Source organism: Lactuca serriola, chromosome 2 (genome assembly GCF_051521515.1).
Source record: "Lactuca serriola cultivar US96UC23 chromosome 2, Lser_US96UC23_V15, whole genome shotgun sequence".
NCBI classification, from domain to species: domain Eukaryota; kingdom Viridiplantae; phylum Streptophyta; class Magnoliopsida; order Asterales; family Asteraceae; genus Lactuca; species Lactuca serriola.
This window is the reverse complement of record NC_136409.1, coordinates 181,992,797-182,005,767: the sequence shown is the minus strand read 5'-3', so window position 1 is coordinate 182,005,767 and position 12,971 is coordinate 181,992,797. Positions and strand designations below refer to the sequence as shown.

Below are 12,971 nucleotides of genomic sequence, written 5' to 3'. Positions count from 1 at the left end.
TTAGATTAGTTTTCCTTGTGTTTATGTATTTTCCAGTTGTGATTATGGGCTAATAACCGTTGCTTTCATTTATATTAGATGAACTCCTGAGTACTATGTGTTGATTTGTTATTTGATGAATTTATGAAGTTACTTTTGCTTTAAATATTCTTTGATAAATCTAGACCTAGCTTGTTATAGTTTCTATCTTTATTTCCTTTCCTCAAGATTGTGTAGTTAAACTGCAGTTAATTGCATGAACTTGATTTACCTAGTAATTTATGATCATTAAATTGCTAGAGCTAGAGATTAGCAATATCCTAGTGTATATGATATGTTAGTTGCTTAACTGTGTTACAGAGCAGTATTTGATCATACTATTTGCTTAATTACCAGAATTGACCATATAATAGTAGTCTGTAGATTCTATCATTCAGAGTCCAAATTATCATTTAAATCAATGAGTTTCCTTAACTTGCATGATCATTGGGGTTAATGTTATTAAATTGACTTCTGCTAGTTAATATGATCATGATGACTACTAAATTTTATTTGGTAACTAACAAAATTAATCCATTGTCTTGAAATCAACCATATGAAAAATGAAGGATTCAAAGCTAAACGAAAGTATCTATTAATCTTGGTTTTAAATCTTATTTTTAGTCATTAATTAGGTATTTTAATTTAAGTTTTTCTGAACTTGTAAAATCAAATAAAAACCCCCTATTTTAGTTGTTTTTCTTAGTTTAACTTTTAGTAAATATTTTGTTAATTAACTACTGTTCCATGTGATCGACACAGGACTTATCTAAACTATTCTATAATTCGACTAGGTACACTGCCTAGGTGCATTCTAGCTAGTTAAGTTTGTTAGGTTATAAATTTAAAACTACACATCAAGTTTTTGGTGTCATTTCTGGGGAACAAATTTTTTTAGTTGAAAATAATTTCTTCTAGTTAATCGATCCTTTTTGTGGGGTAAAACCGCAAAAAGTTGTTTTTTGCGTTAAATAAATTTTTCTATTTATATAGGGTCCACGACGTAACCATTACCCTATCACGATGTGAGTTATATATATATATATATATATATATATATATATATATATATATATATATATATATTAGTTTTTTGTTTATATAGTTTTTGTTCGTTTTATGCGTGTTTTTTCACTTTTGTTTTAGCAGGAAATATGGGGGACATCACAACAGATGGGGTCTTGATCCACCAAAAACTCCAACCACGACAAAGTTTGAACTTCCCGGGCACATTCTTGGCATACTAAAGGAACTACCTTTTTTGGGAAGGAGCATGAGGACACTTATGAGCATATAGAAGAGGCGGTTGAAATTTCTAACTATTTTAATGCACCAGACGTGAGTAGAGATGTGGTGATGCTTTGAATTTTGTTGGTCGCATTGAAGGGTGAAGCTAAGGAATGGATAAATCACTTCCCTTTGGAGCAATCACGACATGGACTGAATTGAGGGCAACTTTGTTCATCAGTTCACCCCTACTTCTAAGGTGGCGAAACTCAAGAGAAATATCCAAATTTTCAAACAATTATAGGGGGACTCGTTATACGAAGCTTGGGAGCGCTACAAGAGATTGCTACGACATTGCTCTCAACATGACTTCAATGTGCAACAGGAAATCTCGATATTTTATTACGGAGTCAATTTGGGCACGCACCAACTTCTAGAATCACAAGGGCCCATGACGAAGCAGGATTTGGAAACAAATAAAGCTTTGATTGAGGAATTCTCTAAGCATTCGTGAGAGTATCGCAACTCGAGAAAGGATATCACTAGAGAGAAATCGAATAGAGGTGGAGGCCAAGATGCCATTATTTCTATAATTGCAAAGCTCGACATAATGGACGAAAGGATCACAAAAATGGGTGATTCAATTTATTCGGTACAAAATAGATGCGGAGCTTGTGGAGGACCCCATTGTACACAAGATTGTGCATTGGAATACAAGAGAGCCCGAGACACGACTAAATATCAACATATCGAGCATGATCTCTATTAACTAGACTAAGTCCAATCCAAGAAGATAACTGCTCTTGAGTCAACGCTATTTAGATTCATGGAAGCTAGTGAAAAAAGACATGATGCAACTAATGCAACACTAAGAGATCAACAAGCATCTATTTTGAGCATCCACAAACAAGTCGAGCAATTAACAAAGCTTATGCAAGAAAAGCTACCAAATTCACCTTCAAGAAAAACCGAGCCAATCCAAATCTCTCAAGGCATGGCTGTTTATACAGAAGAAGATGAGGAATTAGAGAATATGGAGGTCCTCAACTCAATTGAGAAGCAATCCAATCAGTCACTTGAAGAAAAAGTAGATATAAATTGTGACTCTGCCCAGTTGCCATGACATGGAGGCAATAGTGTCACGTCGTGGGAGATAAAAGAAGATTGTGATTTTTTAGTTATATAGTCGCATCGACCACCTCTTCCTTTCCCATCTCGTGCCAAGGAAAATCTGTTGAAGCAAGGAAACACAAAGTTAATGGAGCATAAAGAACCTGAAGAGAAATTAGAAAAAGAAGTGCATCATTCGAAACCTCCAATTTTAACGTGAATCATTTTTGAGGTGTTTTCTTTTACTAGACCAACAGATCAAGTCACAGAGATAGTTAAAGGAAAATAAGAAGAGATCATAAAGTCAAATTTTGACAAGATGAACCCTGAGAGAGACAAGAAAAAAGCTAAAGAGGCAGGAATAAGAAGATGCCAACTTGTAACAACGTAAATTTTCAAAACAATTTTTCCATTTCAAAATATAATAAAATTCATATGTAATATCAAAATCCATGTATCAACATCATCTCGATAAACAAATCCCAAGATCTCAATGTAAATAAAACTACATATGTGTGTACGGTCATGCCGGCGCCTGCCCGCGATCCTCACTGGTACCTGAAACACATAACACACAACATGGTAAGCATAAATGCTTAGTGAGTTCCCCAAAATACCACATACAACACATACGCCATTCGAGGCTACAGTACGTCCCTCCGGTCGATGTGTCTCAGCGGGACCGTCCAGTCCCGTAGCTCGTTGGACCCTCTGGTCCGGTCATAGCTTGTTGGACCCTTCGGTCCGGTCTTTATCGTTGGACCCTTCGGTCCGGTCTATATTGTTGGACCCTCCGGTCCGGTCTATACAACACATAGTACATATATCATAATGCACAATATCTCATACATACACATAGCACACAAGACCCTCCGGTCTACACATAAATACCACTCTAGGTAATGTATAGTGAGAAGACTCACCTCGGGTAACTCGGATAATCTTGCACACGAATATACTGATCTAGCCCCCACCTAATCACATACACACTATCCTCAAATAAATAATGGCTCTCAAAGGCTAGATTAAATCCCTTTCTATAATCCCAAAGAAGGGTAAAAGACCATTTTACCCCTCATTGTCCCAAAAGTCCAAATGTTGACTAAAACCCTAAAAGTCAACAAAAGTCAACAGGGGCAGTACACGACGCGTACCAGCTCTTGTACGTGGGGCGTACTTCGGTGATCCAGAATCGGGGTCTCAGACCCTTACGCTGCGCATACTGAGATTTACGCCCAGTGTAAGTCTCAGTCTCATGCATTCATGGATTTTTGGTCTTAAACGGTTAATACATATACTCAAACTCTAGATCTGACTTTTCTAAGGTCACTTAACCCATAAAGTTGAAACCTTTAAGCCTTTGCATGGCTGTAAATGTCACCAATCACTCCAACACCTTTCCTCTTTCCTCATTAAGCCAATATCTCACGCATGACTTAATATTCACGTCGAAGATTGGATTTTTATGAACCTAAAACTCATATTACTCTAAAATATGGCAAATCTAAGCTTATGGAGACCACTTGCTCATAAAGTCTCCACCTTGGGATCAAAAACCCTAAAAATTGGTCCATGAAACACAAATCAAAAATAACAAGGAAAGCTTTGAGCTTTTTACCTCTAAAAGAAGCTCCAACCTCTGAAGAACTCAGATCTACTCTTGTCCACCAACTTCTAGCTCCTATAATGGCCTCCTCTTTTCCTTCACCACCTTGAAATGGCACTTTCAAGCTTAAGAACACACACAAGCTTATAACGGGTTTTTGCTCTCTTAGGGTTTCACTCACTGAAGTATGGTGGCTAGGGTAAAGGCTTTATCATTCCTTTTATAGTGCACAAGCCAAAATTAGGGTTTGCATCTGGGCCCGCTACGCCCAGCGTAACCCTCGGTATCCCCAGCGTACCTAGGCGAGTCCGCGTCTATTGTAAGCGCATGAGTACGCGCAAGATACTCTTCAGTACGCCCAGCGTACTCAATGGCAAAAATTTTCCTTTAGGGGCTAAACTTGACAACTTGGAAAGGAAGAAGGGTTAAATAGATATACCTGAATTTTGGGATGTTACACCAACCCAAAAATGCAAAAAATCGCGAAAAGGGCATTCAATAGAAGGGTTACCTACAAATTAACAAGGCTCAAGATGATTTAGAACGCGGAGGTTACACTTCCACCTGATGCAACGTAGAAAGGAAGAAGTCCAACTCAAGACTCCACAAAAGAAGCGCTTCTCGGGAGGCAACCAGACATTTTTACTGAGTTTGCATTTTCTTTTGCTTTATATTTTTAGTATTTAATTTAATTTAATTTTTGTGAGTTTGTTTTCTTTAACTGCATGATGATGTGTTTCTTTAGTTATGTATCTCATTTTGTAGTAAAGTAGCTGAGGAGATTAAACAATAAAAAGTTATGAGGAGTTTTAAACAAAATCGAAGACCACAATTTTATATAAGTGTTGGGTGCATGTCGTATTTGGAAGAGTTTATTGAAGACTTCGGGGGGGGGGGGGGGGGGGGGGGTAAATAGAAGATTAAAAGCTGCCTAGTGATGAGTTGAAGAATTTCCGGAAAAATGGGCAGAAACTATTTTCGAAGACACCCTGTTTCCACGGCGTGACTATTTTTATGCCACACCGTGGGGTAATATATTTTCACGATCCACATTTTCCAGATCAATTACCACGACATGGCATAAGCTTCCCCACGTCGTGGCGATCTTAATATGTGTGACATGTTTCTATTTGATACAACATCACGCCGTGAGTGAAGTGCATTGCTAAAAATCAAAGATACAAATTTTTCACATGTTTCAAAAGCATGGTCCATTGATTTATTGTTATCCGACACATACACATTTACAAGTAGAGGGTCCAGTTTCCAACATTTTTTTTGGAGATGTTCAAGCTTTCCCACCAACGATCAGATTTCGATCTTGCCACCACTACCTAGGGTAGTTTGTTCATTTTTCTCTATTTTATTGCATTTAATTGTTTTTTAGCATACAATGAGGAGATTGTATGAAAGAAGTGTGAGGTACGGGGTCTAAAAAGGATTATCAAGCATGAAAGTAATTAAAAAGAAAAATGCTAGAAATTTAAAAATTAATAGGAATGTATAAATAGTCTAAACAATCTAGTCATTTTAATATATATATATATATATATATATATATATATATATATATATATATATATATATATTATTGCATTTAGGCTAGTTTGATAGTGTTATGTGGGATGATTCGATGTGAGCTCTAAGATTTAGTTGAGCAAACGTGTTATATTGTATTTGTGGCTACCCAATCTTAGTGAAATCGTGAGACAAAAACGCAGATATGCTTAGTTTAAGGGACATAATATGTTTAGCATCGTATACCAGAAATGTATATAGGAGAGCTTAAGTAGTCATTGCACTTTAGACTAATATCTTTAACCAGTAAGGGTTGAAGTGAAGTTCCCTTGCTTAAGCATCTTTTTTATTTTCAGGTTTTTAGTTTTCAGTGAAAAAAGTGAGTTATGAAAAAAGAAAAAAAATGGGAAAAATAGAAAAGAAAAAAAAGGTTGCAAAAGTATGAGTGAATAAGAGGCTACAAAGTTATGAAGAATAAGACAAAGATTAAAAAGCTCAAGTTATTGAAGACTCAAGCTAAAGAATAAGGTAAAATTGCCAAAAGTCAAAGTTATCTTATTATGAATTTTCTTTCTAGGTTATTTTTTAATATGTATGCTTGGGAGCTTAACCAAAAATACATTGAGGTTAAGAAAGACTTATGGGGATGGATTCAGAGGGATGCATAAAATGAAAGTTGTTCAAAATAAGTGAGAAGTGTTTATGAGGATCGTAAGTATTTAGGGTTGGAAGGTAATTAGGATTTAGACACATATACATGCATCGAGGTAAGGCATAATTAGTGGGTTCAACTTGGATTGTTTTGTGTGATATTGGTCAGCAAGGTTCTATGTGATGTATTAAATATAAAGTTTTGCATGAGGGCAAACAAAAGGCAAGTGTGAGGTATTTTAATATTGCCATATTTATACATTTTTAGGCGTTATTTTAATATATTTAAGCTATAATTTGGTTAATTGTAAATATATTTGGTACTTATAATGTTTAAATTGTATTTTGCAGCCAAATGTGGAGATTCTCGAAGAAAAGGAATGAAACCGACAAAAAGTTGTGTAACATCCCGATGATGAGATACTTCTACTTTTAACCCTATAATCTAATTATGTTTCATTTTTGCTCCCTAAGTTCAAGAATGAGTGCAAAAAGGACCCTAGTGGCATTTTCATAAATTTGGTCTTGGGGGAGTATGACTTGCGTATGCATGTACGCTGAGCGTACTAGGGCGCGCCCTAGTATGTTGGGTGTACATCTTGTACGTTGGGTGTACTTGCTACATATGGAAACCCTAATCTTTTGAGGTGTAACTCATATTTAAACCTCATTATAGTCCATTTACCCTCACTTCATCAACCACCATCCTCTTAGAAAGTTAATTTGTATTTTAGACCTTAGTAGAGGTCTTAAGTCATAAAAATGGAGTCACAATGGTTGGTTTTGTCCCATGCATGATATGGAGAGTCTTATGGCATTAAGATGTTGGGTTTTTATGGATTAAGCACTTATTGAGCATGCAATGTCATAAAGTTGGAAACTTAAAGACTCCTAATGACATTTTGACCTTGGATCTGCATTTTGAAGTATTAATTCATTACATTAAGCACTTTATAAGAAGAAAACAAAGTCTAGAATTATGCCCCACATACCTGGGAGTACGTCCAGCATACGTAGTCAATAGCCTCGATGTTGGCCTTTAGAGGAGTATGCCCTTCATACCTCCAGAGTACGCCCCACGTACGCTCGCTGGGTTGAATCGATTGGGTTGACCGAGTTGACTTATCGATCTTTGACCAGTTTGACCTTGGACTTTGGTTTTTGTTTACCCTGTTGACTTTTGACCAAGTTTGAATTTAGGTCAAACTTGAGGGTTGGATTGGTGATTAAGATCTTATGTGGTATTCGATGTTAGTGGATCCGTGAGACCAAGCAGTATAGCAGGGAACGGATCGCAGTATTCTTGGGTTTCTTCATTTCAGGTGAGTTTTGCCTCATTGTACCATGGGTCAAAGGCACCAATGACGACCCACTAGTTTTGATTATCTGTGAGTACAGGGATGCATTAGGGACTGTATATAGTCATGTAAGATAGACTGAGGACTCTTGATCTAGGTCCTTTTTCTTGTTCCTTGTTTGGTTGTGGTTCTAGGGTAGGATCATCTGTCCGGGTGGCTATCTCACATCTTGTTATATATACAGTCAGACAGTTCATAGATTGTTGCTATTTAGTATGACATGGTGTTGTAGTGATCTGTTTTATATATATATATATATATATATATATATATATATATATATATATATATATTCTGGTGTCGAGTATGCTGTTATGTTGTAGTGATCTGCTAGATAAGTATCCTTGTATGTAGGATGTTGTTGTGCTATAGTGTACTATTGGATCGATATGTTATCTATAGTTATTAGTTATCATCTGGTGGAATTCCCTAGGCACTGTCTGTGGTTATGTAGGATAGCCTGAGAACTCTTGGTCTATGCTCTCTTGCCTGTTCCTTTTTTGGTTGTGGCTCTAGAGTAGGATCATCTGTTTGAGTGGCTATCTCACCTCTGGCTACTTATGGTTATGCATTTCATGGAGGTTAGCTGGAAGTGGGGGTCTGTGTTCTAAGAGGATTAGTAGGCTAGTGTGAGTTGTATGATTATTATTTTCCTGTTTTATGTTCATTCTTGATCCTTGTTTGTTTACATGTCGACATGTGGTGGTGGTGGTGGGTTGAGGCGGTCCTGCTTTGTGTTTTAGGCCAACATACCCTGTGCGGGCCAGCTATAAGCCAAAGACACTGAGGATAGGGAGGAGCGGTTGTGTTGATGTGTTAGGCCAATAAACCATGGTAAGCTCGGGAGGATCGGTTGGGTTCAGGCGGTAGGCTAACAAACCCCGGTATTCCGGTCTGGTTAGAACGAAGGCTGAAGAGCGGCAGTTCTGCATATTTGTATGTTTATTGTCTATGGTATTTTAGGGGAAACTCACTAAGGTTTATGCTTACCCAGTTGTTTATGGTTTTAGGTATCATCAGTGATTGCTGGAAGGCAAAGGCAGGACTGTACACACTCATCAGCAACATTCAAGATTCCACGTTTTCTACGATACTCTGATTTTTAATAAATGTAATTTGGAATAAATGGTTTTTCTTAAATAATGGATTAATAAATTGGAAAGTTCTACCTTAATAAAAATGAAAAAGTTTGGTTATAAAAATGGGATGTTACAGGTTGGATACTTTGAGGACTAGAGCTAAAAAAGATACAAAAAGGATGTTGTTGTACAGCATGACCCCTCGTCAGTATTTTGGCCATATCTCATGACTCGTAACTCCTATAACGATATTCAAAATGTTCCGGACACTAGACAAAATTTCAGACAACTTTTGTTTTTGTGAAAAATGTGAAATCCCAGTTCTCATGACGTGAGACCTCTTTCCTCACAACGTGAGAATAAAAAAATTGTTGGAAACTCCCTGTGTCGGTCTACAAGTTTGTGTGCGGCAAGGAATGTTGGATTAAGTGTCTAAGCCAATAATTGAATTAGTATATACTTGAATTATTAGCAAAGTGCTTTTAGGTTGCCCTTAAACCTAGTAATTGAATATGACGACTTTTAGAGAGAGAGATAGAGAGAGAGAGAGACTGATTAATTAATTTATTATGTGATTACTAAATTGATTAGAAATAAAAATGAATTTGTTAATATGTTATGAGAATAATATATTAATTAGAAATCATATTATTAGAATAATAATTAATTATAAATTAATTAGATTTAATTCCGGGTTTAACTGGATTTATTAAAAGTGTAGGGACTGTTTGGTTTTTTGTTGAAAATTGAAGCAGGAAGGCTCTAGAACCCCATAGGATGGGATGGATGAAAATTGGCTAGGAAGAGCCAAGAATTTTCGTCCAAGGGTGCTTGGATGAAAAGATTACGCAGTTTGATTATTATACTAATTAATTTAGGCCTTATCCCAAAACCCTATATTTGGCCCCAAGTTTCATTCAACTATATAGAGGGTCCTATATCTTTATATTTCGGCCACTCATTCTTTTTTAGTGATTGCCAAAACTTTGCTTACCTCTCACCTCTCTTAAAAGCCTCTTAGTTGCTCACTTCCAAAAGCTTTGAAGAAAGGGTTCTTGATTGTTTTCTACAACAATCAACAAGGTATCTAATCTTCATTATTAATTCGGATTTCATTAGGATTTTATGTTGTAGTTTGATAGTTCATAGTATGTTGCCTTTATGTGAAAGACATAGATCCTCCTTAGGTTGCATGTGCCCTAATCATTTAATTGTTAAATGTTTTTCCACTTAAAAATTTGTTTTGAAACCTATGTTTTCCATCAGTGGTATCAGAGCATATGACTGCCTTTCATCTAAATGCACATTAGTGAATTGAACAAACAAAGTTTTTTTTTCGATTTTTGCATCTCACGATGTGAGCATTAATGCTCACAACATGAGATCTGAACATTTCAAATTTTCGAGATTATCTATCTAATCTATTTTGCATGCTTTTCTTTGGTGATTATCTTTTTTTAATATTTACTAAATCCGAATTTGCTGAATATTTGATAATTAAATAAAAGTCTACAAATTAGGAGATAAATCTTTGACTTGACTAATTATTTAATTGATTAATATAATTAATTTTTAAGTGGGTAGATAATTAACTTAGATATTGAATAATTCTAATAATTAATGTCAAATATTAATTGGTTTATTTAAATTAAATTATTTATTTAATTTCAAAATTTTATTAAACCTAGTATTTTAAAAAAGTTTTTAATATACTCTTATATATATATATATATATATATATATATATATAATATTAAAAGTTAATTACTATATGTATATGATTGAGTCAGTCGTATCGCTAGTATGCCTCATTCACGAATCTGAACTGTAAAGGGGGGGGGGGGTGGTATAAGGAAACTGCCTATGAAATGGTAGTTAAATGGGTGTCCACTCTCATCCACTGCTTCCTTGTTTGGTGAAGGGTTGTTAGTAGAATGGATCTGATAGGATATTAACTTCATTAAAAGTATAATGTTATTAAGTAACTAAACTATTTTATAAAATCCCACTCTTAGTTACTTTAGGAAAAATGTGAAAAGTATGTTAATCCATAAAATAACACATTATGTTTTATAATAGTTAGTGGGACGCGTGTGGTTTACCGGCACACTAGTAGTGACTATAAAGAGTAATAATGGGCATCTTGAAAATTATCGTTGATTAACGGAGCACATGTGGTTAACCGACACATTAAAATGAGATGATAAATGACATCGAGATCGCCAAACATATTTGTATGGTTATTCTCATATTGTTTGTGATCCTCAGTATCACAGTCACAAATAGAAGAGTATAATCTGAGATTAAACATGTCATTGATAGATTCAATTAATCTCAAAAGATATAGGGATTTCATAATTCGAAATTGGTAAATTGCTTTTACCTACCTTCATAAATTCACAATAAGATTAAGACATCCCTCCTTTTAGTTCTGAATTGTTATTTTGGATCCTAGCCTTAAACATTTACTATGGGTTAAAATATTAAGGATTATTGTCATCTAACTAAAACTATTCTTTTCTCTATAGATGTATACTCCTATTAATGCTTCTTCTCCGTCGTTGTCTACCCACCACTTGGATTTCTCCTTACTCTCCATCGTGTCCAAAGTGACCTTTGATGGCTCTAACTATAATGATTGGATGTGTAGCATCAGGATGGCTCTTCGATTCTAGGGCAAAGAATATGCCTTTGACGAAAAAGTCATTGAAGTCGATGAAGCCATTGCTACTCCTGAACAACTAGCCTCCTACAGAAAACACTACGATGATGCAACAAAAGTTGCTTGCATCATGGTCGCCACAATGAATCCTAAGTTACAGAGGTTCTATGAGGACTACTGGCAATTTGAGATGGACAATGACCTTGTGGGAAAGTACCACAGGAGAGATCGTAAAGAAAAGTTTAAAGTGGTCAAGTCACTGATGGCTTGCAAGATGAAAGAAGAAGAGTCTGTCTGCAACCACTTCTAGAGAATGCAAAGATACGTTGAGCACCTTGTTAAGCTCAATGTGCTTTTTGACAAGGAGTTTACCATAGACATGGTCTTAAACTATTTTCCAAGTTGTTATGATCAGTTTATATTAGCTTATCATTTGAACGACACAGAAACCACATTGGCTCAACTCCACAACTTTCTATAGACTGCTAAATCGGGAATGAAGGGAAAGAGTCAAGCCCCTACCACTACTGCTAGTGTTCCCGTTATCGCCATTGGTAAAGTCAAAGGGAAGAAAAGGAAGGTTGCTCCTAAAGTTAACTGGAAGAACAAGGCCCAAGCTAGGTCATCAAGCAATGTGCCAAAGGCGAAGCCCAACTCATACATTCCAGCCGTTAGTAACCCCAAAGATGTCACTTGTTATTATTGCAATGGCAAGGGCCATTGGAAGAGGAGCTACCCCAAATACTTGCAAGACATCAAGGATGGAAAGGTGAAACCATCGTAAATAGGTATATACGTTATTCAAACTAATAACTCACTATCTACTCGTTCTTGGGTCCTTGATATAGGATGTAGTTTTCACATTTGTTCTGAATTACAGGGGCTAAGAGAAAGTGAGGTGGTGGAGCATGGGAAGATGAATCTGATCATGGGCAATAAGTGATCTTCTCTTGTGACCAAGATTGGGACTTATCATCTTATGCTTAGTAGTGATGTTAATTCAGATTTGATTAATTATTGCTATTCGTCAGAAATGACACGAAACATTATTTCATTTCATGCATTTTTAGACAAGGTTTTCTCTACTCTTTTAATGATTTGAATGGTTCAATTCTTGTTTATAAAAATGGTTTTTTTTATATTTGAAGCTTTACCTTGTAATGGTGTGTATGAAATAGTGACTTGTGTTGATAGCTTAGGAAATAGTGTATTTCACATTGATTTGTCTAATGGTTTAGACAAGGCATGCTTGTGGCATTGTCGTCTTGGGCACATTAACAGGAAATGCATTGACCAACTCCAATTGGATAAAGTGTTGGAATCATTTGAAATAAGGGAAAATGATGAATGTGAATCTTGTCTTTTGGGCAAGATAACAAAATCACCTTTCAATGGATCTTGTGAAAGAGGTGATGGTTTGTTGGATCTCATACACACAGACATGTGTGGACGCTTCAGATCCACCATAAGAGATGCTAATCAATTTATGTAATGTTTATAGATGAATCTTTTTGTCCCTTTTTGGGTTAATGGATGAGCTAGGTCGTCTAAGGGCTTGTTCCTTCAGATCTGAGTTTATTTCGGTATCCTCGAGTATAAAGGTGTAACCTTTATGAGAGTTTTGGTGTCATGCATGCATTATATAAATTATTAAGTCCTTTTAAGCTTAAGCGCTTCATTTAGACATGCATGAACATAAAGTTGATAGCGGGGGGATTCTTGCAAGCCAATAGCCATAGATT

The 12,971-nt window shown here is 35.9% G+C and overlaps 1 non-coding gene across 1 annotated transcript; it reads right to left on the bottom strand.

Annotated features, from left to right (window-relative positions):
- Nucleotides 1-1,510: 1,510 nt before the first annotated feature.
- On the bottom strand, nt 1,511-1,617 carry LOC145091192 (small nucleolar RNA R71). Its single transcript, XR_013702079.1, has one exon. It is a non-coding gene; the product is annotated as a small nucleolar RNA R71 (small nucleolar RNA).
- Nucleotides 1,618-12,971: the final 11,354 nt, after the last annotated feature.